A 16,834-nucleotide genomic window follows, 5' to 3' on the forward strand; every position below is an offset into this window, starting at 1 on the left:
ATAATAAAAAGATAAGGCGTAAAACAGAGATAAATGGTACAGTCACTTCAGACCAACAAATGTAGAGAAAAAGGGAAAACCAACAATTATAAAAAATCATAACATAGCATCCAACCTAGAACACGGAAAGAAAATACAAGCAAGTACAGACAACTACAAAGCAAGCCAAAACAACCAAACAACAAAGCGCAAAAAAACATTGAGCCAAAACAAGAGAGAGGGAGATAAACAAAAACAAACACAGAATAATAGTGTCACAGAAAGAAAAGTAAAGGCAGATATCAAGATCAATAATTGCATAAAATATCATAAACGTGTAATTGTATCAGCAAGTAAGAACAATAGTAGAGACATAATATTCAAAACAAAACAAACCATGAAAGTAGTAAGCGAAACATAAAGTATCCAAGAGAAGTAGTAAAAAGATAACATTACAAATCAAAAAGTCCATCAAAAGAGATAGAGAAAAGAAACACACCGAGTGGAAGACAAAATGATCAGGGAACAACTATAAAACAAGAACAACAAAGTAAGAATAAGCAATAGAAAGCATCAAGACAAAAGAGAAGCGAGAAAAACAAATAATATACATCCATCACCTCAAAGATAAGGTACAGCATGTCAGCCGCAAAGTAGACAGATAGAATACGTACATCTAGTAGACTATTAAGCATAGCATGAATCTATAACTAGACTAACACATCAATAAGAGTAAAGAGAAAAACACCAGCATATCAAGAATAACTCAAGAACCAGAGGGATCAGGAGGAGAAGAAGAATCCATCTGAGACTCCATCTGATTATCCAGAAAGGTCGAAAGATCCGAAGGTTCGTAGAAAATTTGAGAGCGGCCTTTGAAAGTAATAAAAATCTTGAAGGTCCAGCAAAGGAAAAAGGAATGTTCATGTCAAGTAGACGTTTCCGCAAATTAAGAAAGCCTTTCTTTCTAATAACAGTGTCCCTGGCAAAGTCTTGAGATATAGCAATCCTATGACCTTCCCAATTGACCGCCTTGATCTTCCTCATCTGAGCCAAAATTTGTTCAAAATGTTGATGACGCAGTGGTTTAAAAATCACTGCCCTAGGATGAGGTGAAGATTTGGGTCGAAAAGTAGGGACTCAATGAGCAAGTTCAATTTCAAAATCTTTCTGAAAAGAAATCTGTAGATTAGATGGAATCCATTGGTATAAGAAGTCTATCAAAGAGGACGCTGACTATTCCGCATCTTCGGGCTGACCAAAAATAGACAAATTACTCCTGCGATTACGATCTTCTTGTTCTGTAAGATCTCTCCGTAATGCCGCCATGGAGCATTCCATCTGATATAAAGTTTTAGAGTGTTGATGCGCAGTATCCTCCACACCACTAATCCGTTATTCAGCAGTCAAAACACGAAGAGATAAGGATTTAAAGTCATTTCTATTAGCTGCATCCTCCACCTGAAGTAAGTCAGTATTAGTCTTGGTTGATTGCTCAATATCATGCACTGCATTTAAACGTGACAGTATGGTGTCCAATGTAGTACCAGCATCTTTCTGAGCAGACTCCGGAGTAGGGGAGGTTTGTTTTGACCTCTTCAGATTACCTTTTGAGTCTTTGGTTTTGGGAGAAAGACCCATGTTGTCAGCCATTAGAGTATGCAAGAAAAAGAAACCACAATACACACAATAGTAATCTGTGCGAGAGTAGTTAAGAAAAGGCTCAGGTATGGCAACAGCAAAAAACAGCACTCAAGGTACCAGCGGTTCACTCAGAAAGTTGTTAATGTGATACTCATTTTACCGCAGGAAATGGAGTATAATGACAGCATGTCAGTAGGATAAAAATTGGTTGTCACAAGCAAGAGTATTCATTAGTATTGAAATATCAGAGACATAAATTCAAATGTGGCATCTTCAAGAAAAATCAAAAAGAAACACCAAATATGAGGTGCAGCAGTGAGGTAAAAACAGAGTCATCATTACAAAAGCACAAAATGGCGGCCGTTTGCCGAAATAGAAGAGAAGAACATAAAAAAATCTCAACCAGTGCTGGAAAAAATCTTGCCGTACAACAAGAGCAGTTAGAATAGAATAGGTATCTCACCAGCTGGTCTAGAATATGTCCCGTTGAATTGTCACTGAAGTCAGACACAGACGGCGGCCTGAAAATATCGTTACCTAATAGCTCCCAAAAAAGTGCCTATTCTGAAAAGGCATCCTTGTAAACATAGAGATAACCTATGTGGCAAGCATCACCTCATTCCTAACATGAAATAGCAGGTTCCGGTGAAGAGCCCAAGGTTGATGAGGTAAAACGCGAGCGAACGCCACCAAGGTACAAAATGGCGGCCGCTCGCAAGTTCCAGTGAGCAGGGCTCCGTGATGAAAAAGAAGCAGCTTCTCGCAGTGCGTGAGTAATAGGAGCTGCACACTTTGCTCACGGCATATTCCGATATCTGAATTGCCGGTTCCGGGAAAATTCCGCCGTGTATGGGGAACAGAAAACTCCCTGACGGCCTTTGTTGCCCGGGAGCTCAAGCGCGATCTGCAATGTCGCAGCGGCGCGCAAGCCACGCACCAATATGGAGTCTTTATTTGACCTAGCTCAAGAGTGCAACAATTGCGCCCTGAGAATTCAGCGCCAAACCAAACTTTGATGTTACAGTTTACTGCAGTACTTCCCAAACTTTTTCGAACCACAAATTAATTTTCTGAACGACAAACTTTTGCAACCCATCTAGCTTTAATAGACACGAGGCAGGGGCGATTTTTCTTTATTTTAATGTTATTTTAGAGGGCATCACAAAATTGAAATTCAACTCAACCAAAAGAAAAAAAAAACAAATTCCATCAATTACATTGGTAGCAACACTGATCAGTCAGGAAGACAGAGGATATAAAAAGCCACTAAGTGCAGCATGCTTCAAATAAAACATATATAGATATCAATCATTAAAAAGAAGGCCATTCAATACCATGGACAGTTCGTGACCAGCCAGTACCTCTGACACCACACTCTTAAGGGGCACAAGATATGGTTTCATTTAGATCAGTGCCTATTCATTTCTAAAATAGATATTTCAAGAGAGCAAACATTTAAAAATTCTTGCCACCATATTTTTGGATCCGGTGTTCCAATTAACAACCAATATCGGGCCAAAATCAGTCTACCCAGCGAAATAACAAAAAAATAAATCCCACTTACTGAGGGTGGCATAAGAGGGGATGCCAGGGTAGTATCTGCTTATGGTCCCATTTAGAGTCGTTGATAAAGATTCCATTTAGTTTCTAAAAGATATAGTCCCAATACACTTTCGTATTCATATGCATGCAGCAAACATGTGGACAGCTCCCGCTCCATCCAACCCACATCAGAAACATCGACTATCCTGCCTTACCTTTATGTAAGGGATACACTGTATAGTACAAATCGTTAAAAAAAACTTGAAATGGTGAATTTTGACTCGAGATACATTCCAAACTTCCTATGCAAAATTTTACCCAGTCTCAATACCATGAAATGTCACCTTAGCCCCCAGGCAACATGACATTTATCAGCCCTAAATCGAAATACCTTTGTTCTCCCCTGAAATTCAGCTGCCACAATCATTTTATAGGATTAACTTATGTTCCCCTTATAAGTCAGTTTCATAATAAACTCCAAGCCCTACAGAAAATGACAAAGTTAGAGATATCTAAAAAAAAGCCCTGGTGGGGAAGAGATAGCTGCTGCTGAAATGTCTCGAAGGATAGCAAAGTCGTGTCCGCCTACAGTGGTCCTAATGTGTAATTCATCAAGCAGCTTAGCGGACTATGGTGAATGGATAACAGCATGTCGGATAATACACCAATAACATATATTGAGTATAAGGAGCAATACCAGGGAATAGTTGTTTTCAGATGGGCTCATATTTGATGATAGAATAGATTCTTAAATGTTGTTCTCTTGAAGTAAACCATAGCAATGAGACCTAAATGTGGTTTAATGTCCACCCCTACTCCCTCCCCTCCCCCCCCCAAGGTTGATAATCAGTGAAGATCGGTCCTAATGGCCAGAATGCCCTACCTAAAACCATAGTAAGATGAGAAACAAAAGGCGGCCAGATAATACTTTTGTATTAAATGTAAATTGATACTTGCATAGCGCACTACTCACCCGCAAGGGTCTCTAGGCGCTTGTACAAATACCGCTGTGGAACCCATCCTGGCTTTCCCTGTGAGGCGTCCACTCCTGGGCACCCCCAAGGTGGAGGCCAGGCATCCTTAGCGTTGTGGAGATTAAGCAAGCTATTGCCCAGAGTTGCAGAGTGGGACTCCATGATTGGAATAGGCACCGAGGCGAGAATTATCAGGTCCGTGGAATTTTTGAGCCCAAGACCCGCCGAGGCGGGGAACTGAACCCTGGTCCCGGGCTAGACCTCTGCATCAGGGTCTGCTGCTCTAACCATTGAGCCACACTTCTCCACCTTTGCTGGTAGGGACATTACCTCTCTATCCCAAGATAATTGAAGATACTGTATATTTAATTACGTTTTTTTGTAGTTCCATGTGAACATTTGCTAAAGGACTTCGAACGGTATAGACTGGGGCGTACACATATTTCTTGAGGATTTACAGACAGAAGAATTATCAGTTATTATAAATAGGAATACGACCAACTACCTTTTAAGTAACTGCGAACATAAAATCTATAAAACCTGTCACAGTTGTTTTCCCAAGAGTAAGGCATCCTCTGGAAGGGCTCTAAAAAGAATGGACCAATCCCCCAGGAGTATTGAGGAAAGTGGTCTAAGGATAATATATCATAGTCATTAAGGACAGACAGTGGTAATTTGGCCAAACACCTCAGAGACCCCAAAATGACCAAATATAGACACAGAAAGATGCATAGCAAGACATAATATTTTCCAATACCATAGCCTGTCATTGATGATGTTGTCTTTATACATTTCGCCTTGAACATAAAACGCTCTGATACCCACAAGGGTTATGTTTGCGCTATATAAAACTTTATAAATAACTAAATACAATTCATAAAAAAAATCTTCGAAGTGTGGAAATGCTCTCCCTGATGGCACATAGTACCCAGTGAATAAATATGTATGCAGATATTCTGTTTAAATTGTTTATGAGTTACACTGGCACCACCTTGTGTCCGACAACAGAATATATTGACGTCACAGCAACATTTCAGAGGAACCATGGGCAACCCTGAAATAATAACAGATTCATACTTATTGTTAGACCTCCTACTGTATGCATTTATTAGGGGCCTCCCAATGTGGTATTTAGGATTTGAGTAGTTTACAGACCCTAAGTATAGCCCACCATCAGAATCTTCTTCTAAACATGTAGAGTACATTCGTATAGCTCCATGTCATAGAATGGCTTGTACAACATGGGAGATGATGGGTGGGGACAGTTCCGACAGTACTAAATACGTAGGGATGATAGACACCACATTCACACTTCAGTTGGAGGATGAGTTGTCCCCCACTAGAAAAGATGGGGGTGCTTTTAAAGAAGGGGCAAGATGGAGGGTGCTGGAGGTCCAGGCACCCAGGAGCAGAGGAGAATAGTATATGCAAGTGTGTCAAAGTGCAGGAGGATGGACAGGCAGACTCAAGAATGACTCAGGAAAGAGAAGAAGGCCCTCTAGACAGTGGGAGGCACCAAATGGGCCATATATGACTGAACAAAGAGATTCTGACGACACAGTCCTTACACATAGCATCCTAGGGGAAGAAGATATATGATCAGAAAACTCCTACGAAAGATCAGAGGAGGCATTAGATGACATCACTAAACATTAAACCAGAATGTCCGTTCTTGAGCAACATAACAGGGAACAGCCACCGTATGTCTGTGAGGGAGAAGAAAGCAATGAGGCAGAACAAGCTTTAGAAAGGGGGCAGCGGGAAGTGAGGAGATTAGCATTCTATGGTGCACATACATGCCCATGTGGGAGAAAGGGAAAGTTTGCCATAGCAGGAAAGATGACACTGAGGAAAGATCTAACACTTGAACTCCTTGTGTGTCCAGGCAATGATTAGAAGCCCATTGAAATAGTGGCCCAACATGAGAATAGTTGGCGTAATGCTGTCCCAGTTACTGGCAAGCTAGCGGGTTGGACAGAAGGATGGACATCACAGATGACGCCACGGCCATGAGAGAGTTACTTTGAATCCCGACATATGGCAAATGCAGAAAAGTGCATTTCCCAGGGCATAACAGATCCTTACCAGGACTATCCCTATATGCAAAAAAGTCTCAGGTTGTGGCAGAGGTCTGCTTGTAAGTATGATTTTCATCCCCCTACTGGCCATAGGACTACAGCCTTGACACAACTTCCCTTGATATTTGAAGGCCCAGGGTGCCTCTGTATATACCATGGCCCCAGATGGACAGAGAAAATCTTTAAAAATATTTGCCAACACTTGCTGAAGGGGCTGGGAAATGGATGACAGCTTTAGAAAAACATACCGCATGGATTATTCTTGTAATAGGGGACATTAAATGCTTACTATGTTCCGTTATAGGAGATGAGACAGACACACTGCACAAAGGAAGGAGTAAAGGATGTGCCATTGACCAACCCAAAATGTGATGGGGTACCCTTTAACAGCGTTAGGGGAATTGTTTGGAGATAATTGAGGAAAATGTATACAGACAGGCTATGTCTTATGATTCAGAAAAGGGGGTGGTGATGAACAGAGTGTCTGAATTAAGCAGACCACTCTTACCCAGTCCAAAGATCAGGGCTTGATCCATCACCGTTTTTTAGCTCACTGCACCATCCCAGCTCAGAACCTGGCTACATGCAAATTAGTCTGTTCCTGTCCCAGTGCATGATGGGAACAGGGCAAACCAAACTACCAAGCCAATTCTTATACTGGGAAGGAAACAAGCTTCCGGGGACCGGTTTCTGGCATTTCAGCCGTCGTCGGCCCGGCTTGCTTGAATCCTGATGGTGCAATGAGCAAGGGACTCACATCTGAGTATACCCTTCCACGCTTATGGTGGACAAAATGATTCAGACAATGCAGCAAAATGAGGAGCCAAGCCCAATTCCTTAGAAGATTGAGGGAAAATGGGCACAAGAAGTAGCGGAGAGTTAGGACGTGACAGGACAGAACGCATTACTATTTCAAAACATAGTGAGAACGGTCTATCAGCTAAGGTGGAGGACAAATTATTCAATATAGTGGCCTTAAATGCCAAACCATGGACAGAGATTTATGCACACATAATACATTTCAGCAAGATGAGACAGAAGAAGGAAAACGTGAGAAAGACGAAATAGGGAAGGCAGCACCCAAACTGGTCCTGCAGAAGTTGACCAAGAAAACAGAGGGAGGAATTGCTATTTCTAATACACAGCTAGCTGTAGTGTCCCTGGGTATGCTCTCTCTGGGCACCCCAATGCCACCCAACCAGTATGCCCAGAGAAACAATAACAGGAATAATGGAAGAGGAAGGCGTGGAAGATTTTTGGGAAATAGAGTAAACACATTCGAGGGTGGACAGAGATACCACTATTGCAAGATGCCTGGACATTTCATTAGGGATTGTAGGTTCAAAAAGGAAGGTGAACTTAACAACTAGGGAGAAGAATCACTCATGTTTTTAAGAAAGGTCCTCACTCACCAACCTGGTTGGATGACAAGCTTCATCATAGGAACCCCACCAGAGAGGCCGAGTGCCTCTCCGGTGTGCTTCGACGCCTGATTACAGCGGAGTAGGATTTAGTGAGTCTTGAGTGCAAGTGCTGGTGCAGTAAGTGATGTTAAAATAGACTATACTACTCCTTAAAACATTTTTTAAGGTAGGGTAGTATGAATAGATTAAAAAGGGGTGTATGGTGGACGTTGTGACTGATTAGACTGTCCTTCTACACCCCCTCCCGCCAACTACGTTCTTCCAGCCAAGCCCTCGCTAGTGTACCTCGCATCAACAAGACCACCATGGGAGGCAGATCCTTCTCATACCTGGCTGCTAAAACATGGAACTCACTCCCCGCTTACCTTCGCCTCACCCAGAACCACCTAGCATTCAGAAAGCAACTTAAAACATGGATATTCGACAAGTAATCCTCCTCCCCTTTCTAAGCGCCTTGAGACCCCCTGGGTAGGTAGTGCGCTATATAAATTCTTTGACTTGACTTGACAATTAGATTGGTCAGCCACATCTGTTTTTAGAACATTAGGATTAGGTGGTGAGTGAGGACGCTTTCTAAAAACATGAGTGATTCTTCTCCCTAGCCTTTGTCAACTTGGCTTCACTCTTTTGTTGTTTATTTGATAACCTCTGGGAGTGGAGACAAAAAAATTCCTCTCTCTCTCTTTGTTTTGATATGAACTTAACAACTAGACATGGGCGACATATGGCCAACAAATGGCACCACCTGGTGTTATTAGAGCACAACCTGCCATGAGTACCCAGGTGATATACCTCCTGCAGTCCCAAATGCAAATGTCACCTCAACCAGAGATACAGCCCCAATAGTTACAGCAACCCATGCCTCAAATGTAGTACGGGCCACAACAGCGAGTGCAGCCCACCTTGCAGCACCGAAACTCACAAGAATGGGTAATTGTCAGGGGAGGGAACCCATTCCTACAAAAAAACAAAATGAGTGAATATGTCCAATGAAGGTGTCCGTGGATTAGTCTCATGTGTCCAGTTGTATTGGTAACCCACAGGCCAGACATGGAACCCACTGATGAGGAACCCACTGTGGCAATATCTATACAGGACAAGGAGTACACCATTCCCATCGACACTGCGAGCACTAAGTTCTGTATTCGTGAGAAGGGACTCGCATTGTAAAATTCATCAATGGACACACAGGGGTTCCCTGGGGCTGTGATGAGGGTTCCTTTCACCAAATCTGTGGAGATGGAAATAGGGAGAAGGTATGTTGACATCTGTCTTCTATTCACCCCAAATGCGCCAGCTAACTTGCTAGGACGTGATCTCATGGCAAAGTTACACATGACTATTCACTTTGAAGAGGATGGATCTACAATATGTTCAACACCAAGAGTATCTCATAAACGCATTGTAGTGTAGTTCCTATATTCCCAATAGGCTCTCCACATTGGAATAATATACACTATAGATATGACATAGGAATGAGGTCAGTATGTCTCTATCGAGTATACCAAACTTAATTGTGTGTGCCAGCCAACTCAGAAGTCACTAGAAACTCTCTTGAGTAAACAAGAAGGGATTAGTCTCTGACAACCGCATAAATATGACAACTTTGTTTTCCCTAGAACAGGAACAATATCTTCAGAGTCGTGGAAACAATAGATAACTATTTCACTCAGTCAATCCTGCATGCTTCGTTTCTACAGAGTTGCACAGAAATAGAGAGATGGGCGTTTCAATAAAAAGGGGTTTATTGAACAGTTTTCTTTCTCATGCAAGAGAGATGAACTGCTACAATTGTTAGACAGAATGCGGAGTATAATGCGTACAGCGTAAACAGTAATATAAAATAATACTGCAATCGCATTGTCTGTTGCAATGACATATATAAAAATATATACATAAATAACACAGGCTAAAATACTCAACTGCTGCTTCTAAAATACGCCTACCCCAGTGTACCTAACCTAGGTCTAGTATGAGGGAAGAAGTAGGTGCTGTTGTTAGCATAGGTTTAGTTTTGACAAGAATTGCCAAAGGTTTCTATAGGTTCTAATCAGCTTCATACCTTGGAATGAGAGAGGTTGGTATCTCTTTCCCGGGACTCGATTTCCCAACACCCCGCAAGGGGAGTCAGAAACACTGGAGCTGTATTCTCGGCAGGAAGATGACAGCTTCTGGTCAGTGCGTCAGCTGGAGAGTTGGCTTCCTTCTGGACTTGCTGTAGCGAGCTGCGTCGTGCAAGTAGGTAGTCGAACTGCACCGAACCACACCGTGCTTTGCCATAGCAAATGAAGGTATATGTATACCTTGAAGGTGTTTAGGAATGCCAGCTTTGACGTAAAGTCGGGCATATGAACGTCATGAATACACCCCTAAGGAATAGATGTTCATGCATAATAAATGAGTTCTTGGAGAAATCATTATCAAAGCAAGGGGAAGTCCCTAACGGCTTAGGAGTCTGGTTTTCCAAGAAATCGTTGTGACGTAGATGAATGAAAGGAAGTAGCCATACCTGTATTTGGTTAGCATGGGCTATGCCTGAATAAGGACTGGATTTCTATGCCTATATAAGGGCAACCCGAATTGTACCTATATAAGGGCATGAATCGGAAAATTCATTCGGAATCTAAAATCGAACACAACACCCACTCCACTTTCTTATGTAAGACGTTACTAAATTCGAAACATATCAAAAACATATCTACACGGAGTGTGAAAACCACCCGAAACACATAAAAATGCATTAAAAAATGGTTGTACACATAATGGATGTATAGGTGCTGTACGCATTAAAGCAATGTTTCATTCTAAGCATATATTCGAAATTTGAATGCTAACTGAATGAATCATGAAAATATACATTTATGAAATGGCTCGTAAATACAGAAGAAAAAAGGCCGATACCATTTCATGTCAAGTTTTACATAAAACTGTTTGTGGGCATGAGTCGTATACTGTCTCTGGAGGTATTCAAAGAATTCTCTTCTCTATGTATAGTTCTACTTTAAGCAGATTACTTGTGCCAAAAGTGAAAAATACAAATTTGGAGAAAAAAAATTAACATAGGAAAAATTTCTTTGTTTTGAACAATGAAGGTCAAATTCAAAGTTTCTCGGAACACTGTGTGCTGAACTCAAATGTCAGTGCAAGTGCTTGGAGAAAACATGAAATCGTCTAATTCCGTAAAAAAACTTGTCTATCATTGTAGTTGATAGTTGGATTACCTCGTCCAGAAGATTAACCGCACATAGATGTGAAGCATCGCTGTCAGCATTGTTGGCATTAGCAATGTTCGAATCAGATGTTACCTGCGTGCCTGTAGTTTCCCCTCGTACCTCAGCATCAGCATTTTGCGCCTGTGAGATCTCAATGAATGCAGTCATCAAAATTGATAGTCGCTGGGAACAACACTGTACATGGGCCGTTACCGGGTCCAGCAAAGTATCAACATCCGTTGGCATGACTGATGGGAGTTTGAGACATGTGTCTAACACGCATTCTTCTCCGCATAGCAGACAGCATAGAACAGGTAAGATGCAATCTTGCCAGATTGGTCTGAATGACAGAAACCATGTGGCATTTAATTCTCGTAGACGAGTTCATCTCAAAATTTGGACGATGCGCTCACAACACTTCATCTCCAATCGAAGCTCTCGCTATGGTCCTTGGAGTGGTGCTGGTGACTTGGCTTGCCATATCGTAGCAGAAGGAGCAAAAATAGTATCCCTGCAACGAGTCCCAAAAGGAGGGGCAGTCCGCCAAACACAGAGTGCACGAAGTTTGGAAATATTCCTAGGACTGCTTGAAAAGGTGCTAACAGTCCAGAAAATACTTTCTTAAATACATGTACAATACCGCTCGTATCAGACATGTTTAAGGTACGACTTAACATTTTTGAGAAATGTATAGGACAGTTCGTAGTTAAGAGGGCATGTATCTCGGCAGAAGTCCTTGCGACTTGTAGATCATAGGTATCTTTGGCCGAGGTCAGTGGCATAGTTTTTTTGCAAAAGAATGACTTTCATTCTGCTTAAAGTATCAATTTGTATAGAGAGATGTTCAGTGAAGGCCATAAAGGCGACTCTCTGTCTGTCTTGGTTTTTGGAATCAATACTTGCATACAGCACGTGACCCTGGCTGACACAGTTACTAGATATGGTATACCTGGCAACATGCCACAGCAGCTGTGATCGTTCAACATGAGGTAACTTCCATTTGAAAGTTGTCCAAAAATTGGATCAATCACTGCAGTTGGTGAACCTTGCAAAGGGTCAGGATAAATTGTTAGAGGAACCATCGCAGGCCCCGTGTAAGTTTATACCCTGAAAAAGGAGAGATCTGCTTAGTGTGTTTTCACAGTTTTTACCGCTAAGAAACACTTCACGTCCCCCACTCCAACATCTGTGTGTGTATGGTAAATCCCAGGATGTCTTGATGTATTCTTTACCCAACCTTTCATATGTGCCTGCTGGTATGTGTTTTAGGCAATACTGAAAATGAGAAATTGTAACAGGCAGAGTGATTGTTCCATGTATTATCCATTCAGTAGCTGTTTTCTCTGCTACCGTAAATGGCAATCTTTCCAGTTTGTCAATGCTCAGCACCGTATAGTCTGCTCCCTTCTGTGTCTGTTTATCAGTGTGATTTAATTCTGAAAACAGTGACGTGGTATTGATTAACTGCCAAGGCACATAGCCTGAACTAAGGTTTTGCAGCGTCCAGCCTAATAGCATGATAGAACATAGTTGCGTCTGACCATGTTGCAACATGACCAAGTCCTGTTCCATGATGTCTATGGCAGAAGACACTATGCTATCCAATGACTATATCCCGGACGACAGAGTCATTAACCCATTGTCAACCACGGAGAGAGTTTTCTCTAAATGAATACAATCAATCTCTGGTATTCTTTCTGCAGTCTCTGCTTGCGTAATCTTCCATGCTTCATTATAAGCAGCAAAGATACCAGCATATATAAAACGTTTACGCCTCAGTTTTCTTGGTCCTAGCAAGAATTCCCTAAGATCAGTGCCATTTTTAAGTAAAGATAAGTGTTGCTTTACATCCTTAAGTGTAGATCTTTGTAGCCAATCAAGGCAGAGCTTCACTACACTGTATGTTGTTACTATTTCTGGATGCTGCCTCTGAACGTATCTTGGGTCTGGCCTATTGAATTTGAAACCCTGTGTTTTGTTCCGGAATCTATCTTGACAGTTGTTTGTGTCTGTGGGCCAGATCAACCATTTATTCCAATCTGCATTTGTTCTGTTGTGATGCAAAATAGTATGTATGTCGACCTCCCCCTCTGAAGTGTTATCACTATCAGGTGTAGGTGTAGGTTTGGACGGATTGTTCATGTCTTTGATCTTGGCTAACCCAAGGCAAGACGTCTGTTCAGACAGTATCATTCAAAAACATAATTTGCTCAGGGATGATACAGGCTCTAAATAAAGCTTCTACTCCCTGTACCTGCCAATCTTTTGTACCCCAGACAGTTTTTGTCTCAATGTTGGCCCATAAGGCTCTCCATGCCTCGGGAGCAAAATATCTCCAGAAGAGGCTTGCCTTTTACCATCCGGCCAGATCTCTGAGGTCTGAATCATTGTTCCTTGCTGTGGTCCCACGAGTAAAAAGGGCTCGTATTGGAGGTCGCTCTTTTAAGCTGGTGGCGCCACAGCTTTGGAACACTTTGGCCCTAGCATTGCGCAGTACCTCTAACTTGCTGAACTTCAGAAAGGGCCTTAAAACTTGGCTTTTTGTCATTTAGGTCGCTCTCTTTTCTTTCTGCCTGGTCCGTTTTATTTTACTGTGTTGTGTTTCTCTCTGTTACAGGTTCGTCAATAAAAGCGCCGGGACACTCTATGGAGTAGCCGTGCGCTATAAAAGACTATATTAACATAACATAACAACATGTTGTCTTTCCAAAAGTCTAAAACCTAGTTTAGACAGTTGGGCATAAAAGGCTGCAGAATAAATCTGTTTGGTACTCGTCAACATACTTTTCAGTCCTGTTTTGTTAACATTTCTAAAGTAAAATGATTCTGCATTTGATACATTGAATCCTGTATGGAAATTTCATAAGATATGTTCTTGAGCTACCCTTTGGTGGAGTAGGACAATGTTCCCATTGGTTATACAATAATACATTTCGAGGATTTGCAGATTTGTGCAAGAAATGGTGACCATAATGATTATAACAATACATTTGTTCATAGTCTGCTGAATCTTCTAAATATTCATGATATGTAAATACTGCTGATATTTCTAGATCAGACATCATATTATTAACAGTCTCGAAGTCCCAATCATCAGGGAAGGTACTAGATGAAAAAAGTCACTTAATGAAATCTTGAATAAGTGTGGAATCTTCAACAGCTCGGACGGGCCAAAAATGTCATATTGTGTTTTGTACCAAGCTATACCATCAGGTGGTATAGTGTCAAAATATATAGTTTTAATTATCGACTAGACATAATATCGAGTAAAAAATATAGAAAGGACATAATATCGACTAGATATAATATAGACTACCAAAATATCGACTAGAAAATTTTAATATCGAATAGAATGGACATAATATCGAATCAAAAATATAGAATGGACATAATATCGACTAGACATAATATAGACAACAAAAATATCGAATTTAAGGTACGTTAATATTAATTTGTAATTTTTGTGTAATATAATTCTGTAGCAGGTTGTGGGTTTATAGGGGAATAGGGTGGGAAGTAGTTTAATTATAATTAATTAAATATGTTATTTTATTTATTGGTATTTATTTAGAATTAATTGTTAATTAATTATTAATTGGTAATTATTTAAAATATAATTGGTAATTAATTTTAATTGATTAATTGATGAATATGTTAATTTTAGTAATTTATTTTCTGTAGCGGGTTGTGGGTTTATAGGGGAATAGGGTGGGAAGTAATTTAATTATAATGAATTAAATATATTATTTTATTTACTGGTATTTAGTTAGAATTAATTGTTAATTAATTATTAATTGGTAATTAACTAAAATATAATTGGTAATTAATTTTAATTGATAAATATGTTAATTTTAGTAATGTATTTTCTGTAGCGGGTTGTGGGTTTATAGTGGAATAGGGTAGGAAGTTATTTAATTATAATTAATTAAATATGTTATTTTATTTATTGGTATGTATTTAAAATTAATTGTCAAATAATTATTACTTTGTAAATAATTAAAATATGATTGGTAATTAATTTTAATTGATTAATTGATAAATATGTTAATTTTTGTAATTTATTCTTTGTAGCGGGTTGTGTGGGTTTATAGGGGAATAGGGTGGGAAGTAATTTAATTATAAATAATTAAATATGTTATTTTATTTATTTTTATTTATTTAGAATTAATTGTTAATTAATTATTAATTGGTAATTAATTAAAATATAATTTGTAAATTATTGTAATTGATTAATTGATAAATATGTTACTTTTATTACATTATTTTCTGTAGTGGGTTATGTGTTTATAGGGGAATAGCTTGGGAAGTAATTTAATTGTAAGTAATTACATTTTTTAAATTTTTTTGTGTCTAATTTTATTTATTTTTATATTGTAAATTAATTTATTGGTAATTGGTAAATAATTAGTATTAGTAGGTCATTTTTATTATTAGTTAATTTTTATTTGTAATTTTAATTGATTAATTAATATATTGTATAAAATTGTAAAATATTTTAATTATTTTGTAATTGGTAATAATATTTATGTTATTTATATTTATACATGAAGTATTTACTTTCCCTACTATTGCACTCACTGGAGTGGGAATAGTAATTTTTACCACTACGCTATCCAACGCTTTCCCTACTGTTGCACTCACCGGAGTGGGAATAGTCATTTTTACCCCTACGCTATCCAACGCTTTCCCTACTGTTGCACTCTCTGGAGTTGGAATAGTAATTTTTACCCCTACGCTATCCAACGCTTTCCCTTCTGTTGCACTCTCTGGAGTAGGAATAGTAATTTTTACCCCTACGCTATCCAACGCTTTCCCTACTGTTGCACTCACTGGAGTGGGAATAGTAATTTTTACCCCTACCCTATCCAACGCTTTCCCTACTGTTGCTCTCTCTGGAGTTGGAATAGTAATTTTTACCCTTACGCTATCCAGCGCTTTCCCTACTGTTGCACTCACTGGAGTGGGAATAGTAATTTTTATCTCTACACTAGCCAGCGCTTTCCCTACTGTTGCACTCTCTGGAGTAGGAATAGTAATTTTTATCCCTACGCTATCCAACGCTTTCCCTACTGTTGCATTCACTGGAGGGGTAATAGTAATTTTTACTCCTACGCTATCCAACACTTTCCCTACTGTTGCACTCACTGGAGTGGGAATAGTACTTTTTATCCCTACGCTATCCAACGCTTTCCCTACTGTTGTACTCTCTGGAGTAGGAATAGTAATTTTTGTCCCTACGCTATCCAACGCTTTGCTTACTGTTGCACTCACTGGAGTGGGAATAGTAATTTTTACTCCTAAGCTTTCCAACACTTTCCCTACTGTTGCACTCTCTGGAATGGGAATAGTTATTTTTACCCCAATGCTATCCAATGCTTTCCCTACTGCTGCGCTCTCTGGAGTGGGAATAGTAATTTTACCCCTACGCTATCCAACGCTTTCCCTACTGTTGCTCTCTCTGGAGTGGTAATAGTAATTTTTACCCTCTCACTATCCAACGCTTGCCCTACTGTTGAACTCTCTGGAGTTGGAATAGTAATTTTTACCCCTACGCTATCCAACGCTTCCCGTACTGTTGCGCTCACTGGAGTGGGAATAGTAATTGTTAACCTTACGCTATCCAACGCTTTCCCTACTGTTGCGCTCTCTGGAGTGGGAATAGTATTTTTTACCCCTACGCTATCCAACGCTTTCCTACTGTTGCACTCTCTGGAGTGTGAATAGTAAATTTAACCCTCTCGCTATCCTACGGAAAAAATATTGCATATGTTTTGTTAATAATATATATTTATATGTATATATGTATGTATATATATATATATATATACATGTTTTAAAAAAAATAAATTACAATTACATTAATTATTTATTAATTTTAAGTTTATGTATGTATTTTAAGTATGTTTAAATTAATTATATTTATTATTATATTACTTTAAAATTACTTTTAAGATATTTAAAAAATTTGATATTTTGACTGT

General features: G+C 39.6%; 1 protein-coding gene and 1 pseudogene across 2 annotated transcripts in view; one reads left to right on the forward strand and one right to left on the reverse strand.

Moving 5' to 3' along the window:
* METTL21A (methyltransferase 21A, HSPA lysine) overlaps window positions 1-16,834 on the reverse strand; it is a 196,864-nt gene that overhangs the window by 141,045 nt on the left and 38,985 nt on the right. The gene's annotated exons all lie outside the window — the stretch shown is intronic.
* LOC147730515 (uncharacterized) lies at window positions 1,639-8,634 on the forward strand (annotated as a pseudogene).

Source organism: Lissotriton vulgaris, chromosome 2_1 (assembly GCF_964263255.1).
Source record: "Lissotriton vulgaris chromosome 2_1, aLisVul1.2, whole genome shotgun sequence".
NCBI lineage: Eukaryota > Metazoa > Chordata > Amphibia > Caudata > Salamandridae > Lissotriton > Lissotriton vulgaris.